General features: G+C 42.3%; 1 protein-coding gene across 6 annotated transcripts in view; it reads right to left on the bottom strand.

Moving 5' to 3' along the window:
- Nucleotides 1-15,479, bottom strand: part of LRCH3 (leucine rich repeats and calponin homology domain containing 3) — a 102,120-nt gene that overhangs the window by 28,074 nt on the left and 58,567 nt on the right. The gene's annotated exons all lie outside the window — the stretch shown is intronic.

Raw genomic sequence — 15,479 nt, 5'->3', positions numbered from 1 at the left:
CCTATCTGACTTAACAACAGTTCTATTTCATTCTTACTTATGATTATTAGTCTCTCGGTGGGCCTACTTCATCACAGCTATGTATGCATAGAAAAACTACAGTGCACGCATATATACAGGGTACCAGCCACGGTTTCAAGAACCACCGAAGGAAGGGGCAACTACTATAATTATGTTTTGTAAACCTGAGTCCAAGCCATCACACTATGTACACACCTGATGTCTCCTATTCACGCCTCCCACGACACTATCCCTGGTCGATCTATAGCTGTCAACAACTGTCCTCCAGTGCTGATGACACAGTTGAGATCACATTCCCAGCTCTTTGTTCTTTATCACACACCTAAGCATTCTCTTCTGTACTACCCTGACTGAAACAAGACACGCGAGTCTTTTACATACACAGCCCTTGTATCAACAAAATTTGGAAAATAACTCCTCGCCATTTTCATACAGTAACCCTTTTCTTATTTTCAACTTGATAAAGCAATTTTAACAGTGAAGCTAATGGTTCAGTTCAATTTTTAAGAAAATGACAAAACCTGATTTGATGCATAATAATGTCAGGAATCTCTCTCAGTCAATGCTGATGGTCCAGCGTGTCCTGAACCAGAGCTAGTGCTCTAGCTGCTATCACTCAACTGTATGCTGAAAACGAGACTGGTCAGAACAGTGCTTTTCTGACATTGAAGCCTGAACTTGTGAACTGTGATACTCCGTCTGTTAGGTCACGGGCTTACTTCAATACATCAAATCAGTGTGCTAGTACAGAAATCAAGGCAAAACCGCCAAAGCTCCAGGAGTTTCTTATTTCTTGCTATCTACTACTAACAACACATTTTTTTCTATCTGCATGCAGGCCTCTTATCCCATTTAAAACATGTACCCACTATGGAATCTTTTCTCTAGCAAGATCTCTATATTCACCATTATTCATGCTTTCACTATTAAGTATGAATTACTTCACGCTAACTTCAAGCCTTTGTACTAATGTCCTGTACTAGGCGAGAACGAATACAGAAGTACAGGATTTCTCCCTCTTTTACAAGAGGCCTTTTCTAAAGATCCCAACCTATAGAAATCTTCCACTCAAAAGGGTTTTTGTTAGGAAAGAAAATCAATTGACACAGAAACAGCATTTGACAAAATCCAACCCCCATTCCTGATTAAAAAACTCAACAAACAGGAATATATGATAAATTCTTCAACATAATAAAGGGCATATATTCCAAGACCACATTACACTCAATGGAGAGGATCTGAAAGAATTCCCCTTGGAATGGGAAGCCGAGGAGGATGCTCCTGTTACCACTCCTATTCAGTACTGTGCAGGGAGTCTTAGCCAGAGCTATCAGGCAAGAAAGGGAAATTAAAGGGACCCAAATAATCTAAAAAATTATGAAGACGAGGCTCTCTCAACTGCAGTGAATACTTAAAGTCTGGGTACCAAATACTGCACTGATTTTCTTTAGTTTCAACTTAAACTTGCAAAATACCTATTGGTAGTCTCTTCTATAGGTCTTGACTTTGTCTTGACTACTAATATTGAGCTTTTCTCAACTTCCCTTTCCTCAACTGTAGTAGATTTGATTTTTGTGTACTCCATCCGAAGACATCCACCTGGATAATCACTACTGTTGTTGAATAATATTTCTCAATGGAAAAAAAAAAAGGTTTTGTCTTGGAAACCCAAAGGGGCAGTTCTACTTTGACCTATAAGGTCCCTATGATTTGAAATTGACTTGATGGTGGTGAGTTTTGAAATACCCTGTAAACCAGCGGTTCTCAACCTGTGGGTTGTAACCCCTTCGGGGGTCGAATGACCCTTTCACAGGGGTCACTTGATTCATAACAGCAGCAAAATTACAGTTATGAAGTAGCAACGAAAATAATTTTATGGTTGGGGAAAGGGGGGTCACCACAACATGAGGAACTGTATTAATGGGTTGTGGCATTAGGAAGGTTGAGAACCACTGATTGAAATGGTCCAAGAAGTAGTAAAACTCTATTTGCAAATAATTCTACACATAGAAAACCCCAAAGGCTCAGTTAGAAAATGATTGGACCTAATCGAAAGATACAGTCGTGTTGCAGGGTACAAGATCACCATGAAAGATCAAGTAGGATCCCATTCTACAAACCAGGAGAGCTCTGAAAAGAAAGTCAGGAAAACAATACCTATTACAACAGCCACTCACAGATGAGCTCAAGCTAACCAGAGAAACAAAAACCCTGTACAAGGAAAATTACGAAACATTACTACAAAAAAAACCAAACAAGAGACTTACAAATGTTCGTGGGTAGAAAGGCAACCTATGAAAATGTCAATACTACCCAAAGAGATCTACAGATAAAATGTAATCCTGATCCAGATTCCAGCCTCACTCATTAAAGAGAAAGAAAAACCAATCAACTTTATATAGAAAGGAATGAGACTCCAGGCAAGCAAAGTACAACTGAAGAAGAACCAAGTAGGTGGCCTCTCATTTCCCAATTTCAAAACCTGCTATACAGCCACCCACGCTGGTGAAAAGAGTTTGGCAAGGACACAGACACTGGAACATAACTGAGACTCAGAGGAAAATTCATCCTCTTACCGACAGCTGATCTCTGACAAAGGGCCCAAACATGAAATGGGGAAGAGAGGGTCTTTAAAACGCGGTGCAGGCAAAACTGGACTTCCATGTGCAGAAGACTGAAACAGAACTCATAGTTTACTCCATTAAAAAAAAAACAAAACTCAAGAGGGAAGATGGCGACGGAGTGACACACACCAGAGGGACTCCGCAGAATCCAGCCCAGGAGAGTTGCTTAGAGGGAAATTCAACGTCCCTAGATCGCAGGAAGTGCATCATAAAGATAAGTAGGCACAGATCCACGGGGGTTTTTAGGGGTTGGGAGATTTTGGCTTACCTCAGTGGAAGCCGACTAGGGCTTGACCCTAGCCCAGCCTCTGTATCTTCTGGAGCCGGGACCATTTGGAGCCTGTAGCGGGGCTTGGTCTCAGCACAGCCACAGTTTTCCCCTATCTGCCTCAGGGCAGGGACAGGACCCTTGCTGCTCCACTGGCAGGGATCGGGCTTCAGCTACATTGTTGCTTCTGTTTGCTTCTCTGTTCGATATTCCCACACAGCCTTGGAGGGCTGCGCAGGGGCTTTTTCAAGGCACTGCCACAGCTTGCCACGCTGCGTGGTCTGAGCAGGAACTAAACCCAAACCCCCACAGCTCCACAGGCAGGGATAAGGGTTCAGCTACACTGCGGCGTCTGTTAACATCTCTGCTCTCTGTCCCCCCACTTCTCTGGGGGCTGCTCAGCAGCTTTCTTGCGACTCTTCTTGGGGCTCAGCTGCGGACTGCTGCTGGGGCTTGGGGCAGGGAGTAAGCCCTTGCAGCTCCACAGGCAGGGAGTGGGACTCAGCTACATAGTTGCTTTTGCTTCCCTCGCTTCCCTATACCCCTGCACAGTCTAGTCTCACTTTTTAATTTTTCTCCCCCTCTTATTCCTACCCTGCTCTCTCACACTCCATGGCAGACTTACTCCCATTGCCCTAGGGCATTTGCACCTGGGCCACACCCAGCTAGGTGAGCTCCACCTGCACAGATAGCCCAAGGCTAGGGAAAGGCCTGCTTGCTCTCCAGGGGATACTCCTCAGACTTCTCACCAGGGAGTTCCTGCCTGTGTACCTGGGGACATAAGGCAGCTCAGCCAACACTTATCAATATTCAAACTAATAGCAGGAACTTCAGCCCAGCCTCTGCAACACTGGGGTAGGCAGCCGACCTGCCATCTGCGGCACTCCCCTAATAGGGAAGCCACAGGAAGATAAAGTGGTAGGTTAATAACCTAGCAAAATCAGCTGTAGGCAGTTCGAAGAAGCATTCCTATAAGTCTTCCAGAGAGAGACTAGAAAATGGCACCTGCTCCATCTAAAACAACTCAACACAAACAGCCATCAGCCCCAACTACCTCAACGAAAAAACAGGAGAAACAAAAGACAAAGGCAGAAGATGTCCTGAACATAGCAACATACATAGAAGAAGCAGACATTGAGATGCCATACAAAAAACTCTCAGAATGCTACTTGGAGCCATGCAGGATATGAGGGAAACAATACAGAAAAAGGATGAAATGATAGAGGAGATAAAAGTCATACACCAAAGGGAAATACAGGAGCTTAGCGAGGAGATAATGAAAAACAATAGAAGAATCATGTTCCTTGAGAATCCATTGGAGGAATCAGAGAACCGCATCAGTGTCTTGGAGGACAGTCAAGCAGACTTTAATAAACGTGAACAAAAATCTAATAGGACCATCAGAGAAGCTGAAGAAAACCTAAGAGCTATGTCTGATGCAATGAAGCGGAACATTAGAATTATTGGCATTTTGGAGGAAGACACAACAAAGAAGTCACCTGCAACAATAGCGAGAGAATTCTTGGAGGAAAACTTCCCAAGCCTAATGAATGAAAACCAGGCAACCATCCAGGAGGCTGAAAGAACACCAGCACGACGGGACCCCAAAATGAAATCACCAAGGCACATAATAGTTAAACTATCCAACTTTGAGAAAAAGGAGAAAATCATGAGAGCAGCTAGGGAAAAACAAGCAATCACATATAAGGGTTTCCACATAAGGATATGCTCAGACCTATCAGCAGAAACTATGAAAAAAAGGAGAGAGTGGAATAACATATTCCAAAAATTGAAGGAAAACAACGCAAATCCAAGAATACTCTACCCAGCCAAATTATCGATCAAGATAGATGGAGAAGTAAAAGTCTTCCCAGACAAGAAAAATGCAAAAAATACGTTACAACGAACTCAGCCTTACAAAAGATCCTTGCCGACTCAGTATGGGCAGAAGAACAAGACTCACCAAGCACAAATAAGAGACCAACACTTAGAACAACCTCACCCAGAGCACAACAAAGAGAAAACAGACCCCAAGATAGCAATGGCTTAAGGATGGAAAGAAGTCAAGAATGATACACACACTAATGAGAAAGGAAAGTAGGAAAACTCACAACACAAAAGGTATAAAATGGCATAACAGAGTCCGCACATGGAGATAATAACCCTGAATATCAATGGCCTGAACTCAGGCATTAAAAGACTGAGACTAGCAGAATGGCTTAGAAAATACAACCCATCAATTTGCTGCCTACAGGAGACACATCTCAAGGCTACAGACAAAAATAGGCTGAGAATCAAAGGCTGAAGAAGGACCTATCAAGCAAACAGCAATACAAAAAAAGCAGGGGTTGCAATCCTAATCTTGGATAAAATTGACCTCAAAGTGCAAACCATAAAAAGAGATAAGGAGGGACACTATATAATGCTCAAGGGAATAATAGACAATGAACCACTAAGCATTGTAAACATACATTCCCCGAATGAGAGACCAGCTTAATACGTCAACCAGATACTCCAAAAGATTAAGAAAGAAATCACAGACTCCACAATTATACTTGGTGACTTCAACACACCACTCACTAAGAAAGACATCACAGGGAAAGAAACTCAACAAGGAGACTAGAGAGCTAAACTTCACAACTAGACAATTTGAACTAATAGATATTTACAGAGCTTTTCATCCAAATATAAAAAAATTCACATTCTTTTCAAGTCCCAATGGCACATATTCGAAGATAGACCACATGCTGGGGCATAAGGCAAATCTACATAAATTTAAGCACATTGAAATAATACACACCTCTCTCTCTGACCACTGTGTCATAGGACTGGAAATCAACAAAAGTAAGACAAAGAAAATAAGAGCAAATAATTGGAGGATGAATAACTCTCTATTGCAAAAGGAGTGCGTACTGGTGCAGATCAGAGATGAAATCAGGAAATTTCTAGAAACCAAGGAAAATGAGCACAAGACGTACCAAAACTTATGGGACACAGCAAAAGCAGTCATCAGAGGAAGGTTCATAGCAATACAAGCACACCTAAGAAAGGAAGAGAGACTCATGATGGATACGCTGACACAAAATTTACAAATATTAGAGCAGAGTCAGCAGGACAACCCTACTAATAGCAAAAGAAAAGAAATTATAAAAATCAGGGCTGAGATTCAGGAGAGGGAAAATAAAATATGGAAAAAATTAGTATCACTAAAAGTTGGTTCTTTGAAAGGATAAACAGAATCGATAGACCATTGGCAAACCTAACCAAAGAAAGGAGGGAACAAATCTCAATAGCAAGAATAAGGGATGAAAGGGGGGTCATTACAACAGACCCTAATGAAATCAAAAGGATAGTTACACAGTACTATGAAGGATTGTACTCCAATGAATTCAACAATTTGGAAGACATGGACAAATTCCTGGAAAAACACTCCCTCCCTAGACTATCCTCAGTGGACATCAAGAATCTCAACAGACCCATAGCAATAGAAGAAATAGAAAAGGTTATCAATGGATTACCAACAAAAAAATCCCCTGGACCAGATGGCTACAGTGAAGAATTCTACCAAGCATTCAGGGAAGAACTAATACCAATCCTACACAAACTTTTCCAGAGCATAGAAAAAGATGGCAAAATCCCGAACTCCTTTTATGAAGCTAGTATAACTCTGATACCAAAACCAGGCAAGGATCCCACAAGAATCGAGAACTAACGACCAATATCCCTAATGAACATTGATGCAAAAATCCTTAACAAAATACTAGCCAACAGAATACAAATGTATATAAAATAAATAATTCACCATGACCAACTGGGATTCATACCAGGGATGCAGGGATGGTTCAACAAACGAAAGACCATTAGTATTATTCGTCACATTGACATGAAAAAGTATAAGAATCACATGATAATATCAATAGATGCAGAAAAAGCATTCGACAACATCCAACACCAATTCCTGTTTAAGACACTAGCGAAGATAGGAATGGAAGGAAAGTTCCTCAAGACAATACAAGCTATATATGAAAAACCAACAGCCAAAGTCATAGTCAATGGAGAAAAGACTAACACAATCCCACTGAAAAAGGGGACCAGACAAGGTAAAGGTAAAGAAGAGACATCAAAGGTATTCATCTGGGGAAGTAAGAGGTGAAACTACCTTTATTTGCAGATGATATGATTTTATATATGGAAAATCCCAAAAGTTCCACAAGGGGAGTACTAGAAGCAATAGAGGAGTTTGGCAGAGTGGCAGGATACAAGATCAACAAACAGAAGTCCATTGGACTGTTACACACATCAGGTAAGACCACAGAAGAAGAGATCAAAAAGGTGGTACCCTTCACAACAGCCAAACACAATTGAAATATCTAGGGATACACCTGACTGAAAAAACAAAAGATCTATATAGGGAAAATTATAGAACACTATTACAAGAAACCAAGAGCAACGTCAACAAATGGAAGAATATCCCATGCTGTTGGATTGAGAGACTTAATATAGTTAAGATGTCAGTTCTGCCAAAAGCACTATATAAGTTTAACGCCATCCCGATACAATTACCATCATCTTTCTTCAAAGAAATGGAAAAACTGATTACCAACTTCATATGGAGAGGGGAGAAGCCCAGAATTAGCAGAGAACTTCTCAAGAAGGACACTGTGGGAGGGCTTGCTTTACCTGACTTTGGTACATACTATGCAGCCCCACAGTCCTCAAAACTGCAATGGTATTGGTACAATGACAGATACACAGACCAATGCAAAAGAACTGAAAACCCAGAAATAAAAGCATCAGCATACACACAGCTGATCTTTGATAAGGGCCCCAAAAATATTAAATGGGAAGCCGATGCCCTCTTTAACAAGTGGTGCTGGAAAAAATGGATATCAACATGCAGAAAAATGAAGCAAGACCCTTCTCACTCCATGCACAAGAATAAACTCAAGGTGAATCACAGACCTTGAAGTTAAACCCCAAACTATTAGGGCCATCAATGAGGGAATTGGGACCAACTTGAGAACTCTGGCGCAGGGAATACACAGGCTATCAGAAATAGGGAAGGACACAAACACAGAGGAGGCACAAATTGACAAATGGGATATACTGAAGATAAAACACTTGTGTACATCTAAAGAATTCACCAAGAGAATAATAAGAGAGTCCACAGACTGGGAAAACATCTTTAGCAATGACACATCAGACAAAGGCCTTATTACTAAAATCTACAATACTCTGATAGCTTCCAAAAAGAAAAAAACCAATAGCCCACTTGAAAGGTGGGCAAAGGACTTGAACAGAAACTTCACAGGAGCAGAAATTTGAATGGCCAACAAACATATGAGAAAATGTTCCCGATCTTTAGCCATAAGAGAAATGCAAATTAAAACAATGAGGTACCACCTGACACCCTCAAAGGTAGCCCAATTCAAAAAATCAGAAAGCAACAAGTGTTGGCGAGGCTGTGGGGAGACAGGAACTCTCATCCACTGTTGGTGGGACTGTAAGTATGTACAGCCACTATGGAAATCAATCTGGCGATACCTAAAACAGATGGAAATAGAGTTAACATATGACCCAGAATCCCCCTACTGGGCATATACCCAGAAGAGGCAAGAAACAAACCAAGACCAGACATCTGTGCTCCAATGTTCATTGCTGCACAGTTCACAATTGCAAGGAGCTGGAAGCAACCCAAATTTCCATCAACTGACGATTGGATTAAAAAACTGTGGTATATACATACAATGGAGTACTACGCATCACTAAAAAGCAGTGATGAACGTATGAGGCACATAGAGGCATGGGAAGAACTGGAGAAAATCATGCTAAGTGAAGTCAGGCACAAAAGGACAAGTACAACATGAGCCCGCTGAGGTAAGTATTAAAAAAAAATGCAAAAGTGGCATAGGGGAAAAAGCTACTGTATACAAACATTTTTGGGGTGAAGACTGTAGTATGGCAGAGACCAGACCAAAACCAGGGATGCACATGGTAGACAATGGTGGAGGAGGTGGGGAAAGGAAAACAAAAGGATGAATACAAGGAAAAGGGTAGTGGGGTCATGGGGCATTAATCCACCCAAGGGGAGGGTATTGTTTATATCTCCACAGGGAAAGTGGGACCAGACTTCAACCCAGTGCTGCAAGGTGTGAATGCAACATCCCGGCAGTAGAGAGGTCTGGGAGGCTGGCCCCAGCACCAAAAATTAAGTGGATTCCTGACCCTCCCCCGAAAAGAATTTGTTTCAAAGGACCATTTATTCTGCAGCTCCGGGAGATGGACATATCTGATCAGAGCACACGGGAGTAGATGAAGGAACAGGAGGAGAGAGTGGAGCACAGCCTGGCCCACCAGGCCGTGAGGATGATGTTCCTGAGTAGAGCAGCCAGTCCACAGAGAGAACATGGCTGGCCCCACTATGAGACATGATGTCCCTCAGTGACTAAGGGCGATACAGGGGACAGCACCGGAGACACAGTGTGGGAATTGCGCCTGACCTGATCCCACCACACCGAGGCAAAGCACTGGGGGAGTGCAGCGGAACAGCAAGGGAATGGAGTGGCAAGGTCCCCAGGGAATGCTGAAAGTGGACTTTGGGGCCAGGGCGTGGTGCCCCAACAGACTGGACTGGAAAACACTCCTAAGGGCCAACAAATGATCCTTGAACGAACTACAAGCTTTTCTTTCTTGATGTGTTTTGTTTTGTTCTTTGTCAGTGGTTTGTTGTTGTTGTTTTGTTGTCTGGTTGTAACTGTTGCTTTGTTTTCCTCTGTCTTGTTTTCGTGCATGTTATTATCTCCACAGGTTTGTCTGAATAGGACAGGCTGGATGAACTGGAGGAAAAACAATGGCACAGACAGTTCCGGGGGGACTTGGAGGGGGTAGGGGGGTAAGGAAGTGGTGTTAACAAACACAGGGACAAGGGAACAACATGGGACCCAAAATGGTAGTGAGGGGGGAGTGGCAGGCCTGGTGGGGAATGATCAAGGGTAAGGGTGCATAGAGAAGAGGTACAGCTGTAGCCCAGGTGGGGACGGAGCATGGTAGTAGGGCAGGAGGAAGGTCAAGGGAGATGGAGGAAAGAGCTAGGAGTCAAGGGGCATTTATGGCGGTCTAGACAAAGACATGTACATGCAAATATATATATGAGGATGGGGAAATAGATCTATTTGTCTATATTTATAGGTTTAGTATTAAGGTGGCAGAAGGACCTTGGGCCTCTACTCAAGCACTCCCTCAATGCATGAATATTTTCTTTTATTAAATTTGCACTCTATGATGCTCATTCTACCAACACAACTGCTGAAACCAAAGTGGGTGAACAAGTAAATATGGTGAAGAAAGCTGATGGTGCCCGGCTATCAAAAGAGATAATGTCTGGGGTCTTAAAGGCTTGAAGATAAACAAGCGGCCATCTAGCTCAGAAGCAACAAAGCCCACATGGAAGAACACACCAGCCTATGTGATCGTGTGGTCCCGAAGGGATCAGTTATCAGGCATCAAAGAAGAACAAAATATCATATCATTGGCTGCACACCTCCATGATACGATCGCTGAAGACAAACGGGTGCATAAGCAAATGTGGCGAAGAAAGCTGATGGTGCCTGGCTATTGAAAGAGATAGTGTCTGGGGTCTTAAAGGCTTGAAGGTGAACAAGTGGCCATCTGGCTCAGAAGCAATAAAGCCCACATGGAAGAAGCACACCAGGCGGTGCGATCACAGGATGCCAAAGGGAGCAGGTATAAGGCATCATGCAAAAAAAAAAAAGTATGTGTGTGTGTGTGTGTATATATATGTATATATATGTGCATGTATATATATATATGTGTATATATATATATATATACATACCACAGGGAATGAAGGGGGAAGTGCAGAGTGGAGACCCAAGGCCCAAGTGTCGGCCAATGGAGATCCCCTCATAGAGGGGTTTAGGAGAGGAGATGGGTCAGTCAGGGTGAGACGTAGTACCGATGAAGAACACAGCTTTCCCCCAGATCCTGGATGCTTCCTTCCCCCCAACTACCATGATCCTAATTCTACCGTGCAGGACTGGATAGGGCAGAGGTTATACACTGGTGCATATGGAAGCTGGAGGAACAGGGAATTCAGGGTGGACAATACCTTCAGGACCAGGGGTTTGAGGGGCGATGCTGGGAGAGTGGAGGGTGAGTGGGTTGGAAAGGGGTCCACATGTGACCTCCTCCCGGGGAGATGGATGGCAGAGAAGGTGGGGGAAGGGAGGCTCCGGATAGGGCAAAATATGACAAAATAACAATCTATAAATTATCAAGGGCTCATGAGGGAGGGGGGAGCGGGGAGGGAGGGGGAAAAAAAGAGGACCTGATGCAAAGGGCTTAAGTGGAGAGCAAATGCTTTGAAAATGATTAGGGAAAAGAATGTACGGATGTGCTTTATACAATTTATGTAAGTATATGTATGGATTGTGATGAGAGTTGTATGAGCCCCTAATAAAATGTAAAAAAAAACAAACAACTCAAGATGGATCAAGAGCCTAAAGGTAAAATCAAGTATGGCAAAAATGATCCATGTAAAGTAGAGACAAACTTAAGAACCTTTATACGTGGCATAAATATACTATCAAGCATAATGATAAAACATATGTTCAACAGAAGACAAAACATGATCAGGACCTCCTAAGAATTAAGACACTTGGACATAGCAAAAGACTTCAGCCAAAAGAGAACCCACAGATCAGGGCGGGATGGGTGGTGGGTGGGAATTGGCAATGACATATCAGACAAGGGGCTAATCCCATTAATAGGACACTTCAAAACAGCAGACAAATAATCCAATAAAAAATGGACAGAGGTACATAAACAAATACTTCATCAAAGAAGCCGTTGGGGTGACCAACAAATATACAAAGAAATGCTCTCAATCACTAGCCATTCAGAGATGCAAATCAAAACAGCATTGAGATACAACCTCACCCCAGCACTGATAGCAAAGTATAAGCAGTAAACAAACGCTGGCAGGGTGTGGCAAGACAGGAACTCTCATCTCTGGCTGGTGGGATTGTAAACAGTACAACTACTCTGGAAAGCTGTCTGGTGCTTCCTCAGAAAGTTGTGAACAGAAATGCCCAGCAAGTCCTCTACTTGGCATATATCCTAAAGAAACAAGAGCCAGGTACAGATAGATTTCTGCATAGCTATGTTCGCCTTGGACCAGTCACAATAGGAAAATGACAGAAGCCACCTAAATGCCTACTAGTGGAAAAGTGGATACATAAATGTTACTACTATATGATTGTTGGTAATACTACACAGTGCTCATGAATGACAAGGAATCTGCAAGGCCCTTTCTAACATGGATTAACCCGGAGAAGCCGCAGGGTATCAGGTGGACAGGTGTTAACAATGGTGTTAAAATGAATGAAGGGCAAGATAACACAACAGCAAGGAGGCTAGTTAAAAAAAGATCAAGGCAGGGCAAGACTTTCAAAGGTTTATGAGTGTTAAAGGTAATGATAGGCAAATACCAGTACATAAACAATTCTGCAACAATGACGATCTAAGAGTAGAAATTTAGACAGACATGCAGGCTGAACAGTGTATGTGATGAGGGAATGGAAGTATACCCACCAATATATAGAGATTGGCTGCTAATGTGCATTTTTTCCCTTTTTTGCTGCAAATATATACATCAATGTGGTAAAGCATAAAGGAGGCCAAGTTATGAATACTTCTTAGACATAACTAAACTTTTTCTTAAAACACTCATATTTTTGTATTATTTCTAAATGTCAGAGTTCTCGGTCAGACTTGCAAGCACTTTTAAACAAGTCTTTGGCAACCTCCAAATTATTCTTGGTGACCTTGATGTCCCTGTGGCCATAGTCTTGAGACCAGAGGGCGTATAAAGACAATCACCTTATAACCCAACTTCTAGAGGGAATGAGTTGCTAGGTCTCGGCGATCAGGACCACAGTCTACCAGCATAACATAGTTTACAAAGAATGTTCTGCCTCCGACTTGCCTGAGCAGCGCCACGGCTCTGCAATGGCTGTGAGAAGCCATCCGAGGTGCAACCACTGGTCTCTCCCCAGCCAGGGGAACGCAGAGTGAGGAAAACTGAAAGAGACCTGGCAGCAATTGGTCCCATGGACCACACAAACATCAGTCTCCACAACAGCAAGACCAGAAGAGCTGAAACCACTCACAGCTCAGTGGTGCCTGAAGGATCATACAAGGTCCTTGATAGAGTGGGGAAAGCAAGTGGAACAAAACTCAGACCAGGAGACCAGGCTTGCTGTTCAGAAAAAGTCAAAGGTCCCTCAGTCGAGGACCCTTAATCTCCGTTCATGTCTGGAATTTAAACCCAACCTGTGGTGAAAACCACACAAACGAGAAAACCAATCACGTGAGACCCAAAGAGGAGCATCTGCACAATGTCATACTTCAGAGAGTTAGGAGAGGAGGCGGCAGGGAATCAGGTGCCAAAGGGGAGAGAGTGGTGATGGTACATCCAGGGAATTGCAATGGAGGAGTTGAAACAAAACATATACGTGGATGGTTGAGTATAAAACTGGTGATCTGCTTCGTAAACTTTCAATGAATAATAAAACTACCTTAAAAGGGGTCTTTTAAAAAATGTCTGTTAAAAATCACATTTTTCCTTTCAAAGTGGGACTTTTTTCACTGATATATACAAAAACCTTTTGTATTTATCTACTATGAGTAGTGTCATTTTGGCTACTATTTTCCTAGGGCAGGCAGATACTAATAGTCATGGGTTCCTATCATGTATTAAATATGCCCTGTGGTAAGAGGCTTTATCAACACAGTATTTTTCAATTTATTCCTCACAACAATTTTATGAAGTAGGGACTACTATAACCTTCACTCTACAGCTGAGAAGAAACTTTCCCATGGTGACAAAGCTGGTGAGTTGTGGAACAGGGTTTGCATGCTTCTTTAGTTCTTCAGTAGTTTGTACTTCCAGCTACAAATGCATGCAAGCAGCCTAGGAGAACTAGAAGGGACCCCAGAAATCAAAGCAAAAGCCACTCATTTCACTAATGAGAACACTCAGGCCTCCACTGCTGACAGAGCTTCATTAGAACTACACCTACCAAGGCTTTGCAGGCCGACTCTACCCCTTTCTATCCTATCCTGTTTCTCCTGTGTTATAGACATGGATGCCAGGAAGAAGAAAGAACAAACAGGAATGGAAACATGGAATACAAAATTAGCTGAGACAGCAAGAAATGAAGCTATGAAAGGTTAAAAGATGGAGGCAGAAAAAGCATGGTGTATGAGAGTACAAAGGTGAAGACTACACTTGGAGAATCATATTTCCCCAAGCCAACAACCAGGTAGTAATGTTGGCCCATAAGGCTTACTGCTCCTTCGTGTGCCATGATTTCTGCATCTATAAGTAAGCTCCTCAGGGGGAATGTGACTGACATTTCAGGTAAGATTTTTAACTTTTTATTATAAAAAAACAAACAAAAACTTTTTATTATGAATTTTAAAACACTCACTGCTGTGAACTCTCCCTCATAGTGACCTTCCAGGACAGAGTAGGACTGCTCCTATGGGTTTCCAATGTTATAAATCTTCATGCCCTTGGTGCAGCTGGTGGGATTGAACCACTGACCTTGAGGTCAAGGCTCCTTTATTGTGAATTAGTTGAGGGCTTACAGAGCATATTATAATTTGACAGTTAACAACACAAACACATTCAGATTCAATGCACCCATTGCAAGCCCCTCCATGTATTTGTCCCGCTTCCTCCCTGTGCTTCCTGTTTCCATTCTTCTTGTAACCCTCTGAACTTTGTCCTGGGTTAATGCCCTGTTGATCTTAAATGGCTGATTATTCTATCCAGGAAGTGATCTCAGTTCGAGACCTCAGGGCAAGGGCCATGATTTTGGGGGTTGTACTAGACTCTCTCCCACCAGCAAACCTGGTTTCTTGTATTATTCTGAGCTTGATCCACATTTTTCTCCCCTCTCAGGTGCGACTTCTCGCAGACAGCACCAGGCACTCACTCGCGGGCAGCAGCACTAGCAGCCACTGTTGCCACAACGACCAACTAGTCTTTTCCTGTCCACATGGTTTTTATGTGGGCTCCACATTTGTAAGTATTTACAAAGTTATTTTTTCAAAACATCTCTAGCTATGAAAGTAAGTTTTGAAGGAATACATTATGTTTATAATTTTTCAAGGTACAGAACAGTTATTCATTTTCTTAGGCAAGATTGAAACAAATATTGAATGTGGAAACAATATTTGTTTAAATTTTACTAATCCTTGTCCATCTTTATCTTAACCCTCCCGTCAGTCAAAAGCTGTCAGGGAAAGGGAAGGAGAGGGTTGCAGCAGTAAGTGAAAAATTAATTAGTAAGTTTCGAAAATGTAGCACAGCATAGTGGTTAAGAGCAATTTTAAATTTCTTTTTAAATAATCACTTTTCTTTAATATCCAAGTTTTTGTATGCATCAATCATATAGATAATATTTCTTTTTTAAAAGATCATTTTATTGGGGGCTCTTATATCAATTGTATCGAGCATATCTGTACAAATGTTGCCA

The sequence above is a fragment of the Tenrec ecaudatus genome, chromosome 8 (assembly GCF_050624435.1).
Source record: "Tenrec ecaudatus isolate mTenEca1 chromosome 8, mTenEca1.hap1, whole genome shotgun sequence".
In the NCBI taxonomy this organism is placed as follows: domain Eukaryota; kingdom Metazoa; phylum Chordata; class Mammalia; order Afrosoricida; family Tenrecidae; genus Tenrec; species Tenrec ecaudatus.
Note: the sequence above shows the minus strand (reverse complement) of the source record. Positions and strands in the feature narration are given on the sequence as shown.